The sequence below is a fragment of the Ailuropoda melanoleuca genome, chromosome 19, assembly GCF_002007445.2.
Source record: "Ailuropoda melanoleuca isolate Jingjing chromosome 19, ASM200744v2, whole genome shotgun sequence".
Classification (NCBI taxonomy): domain Eukaryota; kingdom Metazoa; phylum Chordata; class Mammalia; order Carnivora; family Ursidae; genus Ailuropoda; species Ailuropoda melanoleuca.
In genome coordinates, this window is record NC_048236.1 from 1,888,339 (window position 1) to 1,893,098 (window position 4,760).

The following is a 4,760-nucleotide window of genomic DNA, read 5'->3' on the forward strand; positions in this document are numbered from 1 at the left end:
TCTTCCTCTCCCACTCCCCCTGCTTGTGTTCCCTCTCTCGCTGGCTGTCTCTATCTCTGTCAAATAAATAAATAAAATTTAAAAAAAAAGAAAAAAGAATGAAATGATAGAAATTATCAGAGTACATTGTATACCTTGAGGGTAAGTATTCTTTTACAAAATTTTGTTTATAATATTTTTTAAATTTTTTTAAAAGATTTTATTTATTTATTTGACACAGAGACAGCCAGTGAGAGAGGGAACACAAGCAGGGGGAGTGGGAGAGGAAGAAGCAGGCTCATAGTGGAGGAGCCTGATGTGGGGCTCGATCCCAGAACGCCGGGATCACTCCCTGAGCCGAAGGCTTAACGACTGAGACACCCAGGCGCCCCAAGTTTATAATATTTGATAGTGTTTGTGTTTCTTGGATTATGTCAGCTATTGGGGTGGTGATGCTGTATAATAAGCCCCCAATCTCAGTTCTTAACAATTTATTTCTGTCACACACAGATCTGCAGGTTGGTGAGGTCCGACTGATCTTGGCCAGACCTGGCAGAGTTGAGCCGGGCTTGGCTTCAGGCTGTAGGTCTGGTCTGGGTCTACTCCGCGTCTACTCCCCAGAGCATGCTCTCCTGCAGTGGCAGTATCGTCAGGGCTCAAGCCAGATCCCGCGTGGACGTATATAACCATGTCTTATCTGCCAAAGCAGGTCACGTGGTCAACACCTGTAGGAGGTACTGCAGAGCACGTGGCAAAGGATGTCGGATGTCTAATTCCACCCACAGGGTGTGAACATCTAATTCACCGTGAGCTGTAATGTCAAATGATTTCTTACTGTGGGCTGTGCTCAGAAGTACTAGGAAGGTGCTACCCTAGGTCAAGCACTAAGTCTTCTCACTCCCAGTCTTCCTTAACCGCTCGGCCCTGGCTACGCTGCTCGGCACATCTGCCTTCTCAGACTCCCCTCTCTGGACTTTAGTGACGGTACACCATCTCCACCTTCTGCCTGGCTGCCCCAGAGCTAGCTGTTCTGGATTCTCTCCTTGGCTTTGCTCTCTCCGTGTGCTCACCGTCAGGAATGTCATCTCACCTCGCGTCCTGTGGCTTCGGTGTGGATGGTTCCCAGAGCATTAGCTCCAATTCTAGCTTCTGCCTCAAGCTGCAGACACACACTCCCTATTTCCCGCGGGACATTTCCCACTGTGTGCTTCCCGGGGCCCTCGCCGAACTCTCTCTCACGACCCTGCTTCTCCAGCTAAGTTCGCTTTTTCCATCAATGGTACCGATTTGGGGGTGATAGTCAACCTTACTCCATCCATCGTGAGCCCTCCTCTCTGGGCACCCCCTTCCCTGTGCAGCCCATCACCGAGATCCATTTATTCTACCCCTACCCTGTTTCTATCTTTGCTTAATTTTAAGGGAAAAAAAATACATAAAAGATAATAATGATCAGGGAAGAAATCAAATGGTACAGACAGGTATAAAGCAAAAAACACCTCTCTCTCCCACTCTTCTCCAGTGGGAAGCACTAATATTGTCTGGAGTGTTGCTTTCCAGACTTTTCCTGGGCACACTGACTCAACAACCTCTTTTCCTTCCTATTCTCTCTAATGCTGCCATCGCCATTGACATCTCTTTTCTTCTCCACAAAGAGTCTTTGTGTCAAGGTTAATTCCAAATGCAAACACTTTTAGAGTGGTAGTTTTTGGTTTTCTTTTCTTTTTTCCTTTTTTTTTTTTGTGATAGTCATTTTTTAAAGCAATCCTTAATTTTTGTTCTGGTATAACTTGGGTGATAAAAATCTGGAGAAAGAAAGGTCATGGTGGGAATGGTGTGGTATCTGGGGCATCTGGCTGGAATTCTGATGGCCCTCTGGAGGTCCTTCATGGTCTGGGGTGGACATGAGCTCCCATCTTCCAGGGGCCTACTGTGATACAGGCCTTATCGGAGAAGCACCAAACTCACATTCCAGAGGGGCCAGGCAGGGCACTTATCCGAGCTCAGTGAGCTGTGTGGCGCCTACAGCGAACCTGAGAGCCGAAGCCTCTCCTATGGCCACCACTCACTCAGCTCAGCTCCAGGCTAGAGTGCGCTTGTGGGTGCAAGACCCGGAGTTGCTAAAAACTCGAATATGTCAAAAGAATCCAGAGGTCAAAGGTTCTAGTTTCAGGTAAGCTAAGAAGAAGGAGGAGAAAGTGTTCAAGTGTCCCCAGGTTTTCAATTTCCTCTGAGTTCTTTGGGCTCTCCACATTCATGCTTAGCTTAGCATTCAGCCCAAGATGTATGAGGGATTTGCTTTTATGTAAAATCTCCTGATTTGAAAATACTATATGGTTCAAACGAAACACATCTGTGAGCCAGTTTTTTTTTTTTTTTAAAATTTTATTTATTTATTTGACAGAGATAGAGACAGCCAGCGAGAGAGGGAACACAAGCAGGGGGAGTGGGAGAGGAAGAAGCAGGCTCATAGCAGAGGAGCCTGATGTGGGGCTCGATCCCATAACGCCGGGATCACGCCCTGAGCCGAAGGCAAACGCCTAACCGCTGTGCCACCCAGGCGCCCCTGTGAGCCAGTTTTTGATTTTTGCCTTTATTCCTATCAACAGGTTTGGCTCCTGAACCTGTAGTAATCCAGTCCAATGTGGCTGTAGCCACCCCCCCCCACACCCCATGGTGACAAAGGATTGTGAAAATGAAGCCGTCCCAAACAGGCAAAGGAGCTGGGGCACTAATACTGGTGTGCCATGGCCCAGGGATTGGGTGAAATGGGAGAGAGGTCAATCTATTTGAAGGGAAACTGAGAACTGTGCTCATTCCACACACCATACCCAGTGCATGTGGCAGACAGTACTGTCCTCTGGGGTGCCACTGCTAAGGGTTGTCAGTCCTGCATGGGTCTAAATTAGGGGTCTCAAAAAAGCCTTTAAAAGTCAGGCAGGAATCAGCCCAGGGCTGTGGTTCTAAGACTGCACTGCTCAGACAGATCACAGTCCCGAGCACCTTTTGTGGCCCCTAAAGCTCTTCTGGAACCTATTTATGTATTTGACCTGTTCTTCCTCTTGAGCTAACACATTCCATATGTTAAACTACCTGTTATGTAGAGTAAATTAGGAAAAGGAAAAAAAAAAAAGCCTCTTTGAAACTATTGAGAAATGTGGAAGAGTAGGGCTCTGAACTCCTGTAGTTAGGGGTTTGACAAGCATATATATACACACATTGGTTCTCACAAATCACTTGAACATACCTTGTTTCAGTATTTCTCAAAGTCCTTGGACTATGACTCACAATAGGAAATGCAGTTGACATTGTTATCCAGTACACAGGCACATTGAGCCATACGAAATTGACCATATGCTACCCTCTTGACCTATAAAATGGCCATTTTATATGGTTCAACCTAAAAATAAAGCAAACAAGTTTTATGCAAAAATATTTGCCCTTGTGTTTTGTAATACTCATTAATTTATTATTTTAAACGCTCATTGCAGTACACTAAATTCATTTCATCACCACTACCACTAATGGATTACAACCAACAGCTTTACTTAATCTTCACAAAAACTTTTAAGGCAGGAAATCATCATTCTCGCATCCCCTTAAAGGAAACCCGGCGTTTATCCCAGGGATGAGGTTATTACCCCAGTAGCTTCTATTATTCACTGGCCACTTACTCTAGCCTTTTTCTCATTTAATCTGCATTAAGAACCCAACATGGCATGGGTACCAACAATGAGGAATGTAATGGAATTTGGAGAGGTCGAGTACTTGTTTCCAGGCACAGGGCTAGAAAGAGGCTGATACCAGATTTGAAAAATTTCTGTAAGAGCAAAGCCCAAACTATTTTCACGGCTTTGGAGCTGAGACCCTGACCCACACCCCGAACCTGGGCTTTGCCCCGCTCCAGTTCTAACCCCCACCCCCAAACTATGGGCTATCCACAGAAGTGTGTGTGTGTGTGTGTGTGTGTGTGTGTGTGTGACGCGCTGCGCTGGCTGGCTTGCTTACTTGCTGAAACTTTCTGCCTGGCCCTACTTTTTCCCAGGCTTTTGCACAGGCGGTGGGGTGGGCTTACTACTCCTCGGGACCACCCCCTCCCCCATCCCAGCCCGCAGCTGGAAGTCTTCACTGATCTTCATCTCGTCTCCCTGCCCCCTTCGGGGACCGGGAGGCCGACTGTCTCCCTCGGTCTTTTCCAGATGTCCGTCTGCCAAAGATCCCTCCAGTAGAGAGGATGATGAATGAGGGCCGGGGAGCCGGCCTGGTGGGAAAGTGTCGTCGCCTTGAAAAGAGAGGGAAAGGGAAAGGAAGTCGGGGGGAGGGGAAGGGTTGGAGTCGAGCGGCGGGGAAGCGACGAGTCTGGACACCGGGGACCCAAGGCTCCTCTGCGCAGCCAGTAAATTTGTCTCCCTCAGGAAGGCGTGGGGAAGTGCTCCAATCCCTGCACTCCCTTGGAATTTAGGCTGTATTATATCATTGACTGCAACCCGGCACAATCCACTCAGGGACTACCCTAGTGTTCGCTTCCAGCCTTTCCAGTGCCGGGTTCCCGGTGCTGCTCCCATTCCGCCGCAGGACTACGCTCGGGTCCACTCCCAGGCTTCCTCTGCTCAGGTCCCTCCCAAATCTACTATTCTCCAGTCAGGGGGGCGGAGTCGTACCTCCTCTCCTGTTCCTTTAAGAGGCTTCGGCTCCTCCCCCTTCGGAGTCGCCGTCTGACGCGGGATGACTGCAGCGAGTTCGGTATGTCCATGCAAATAAGAGCTCCCTGTGGGCCAATGGGA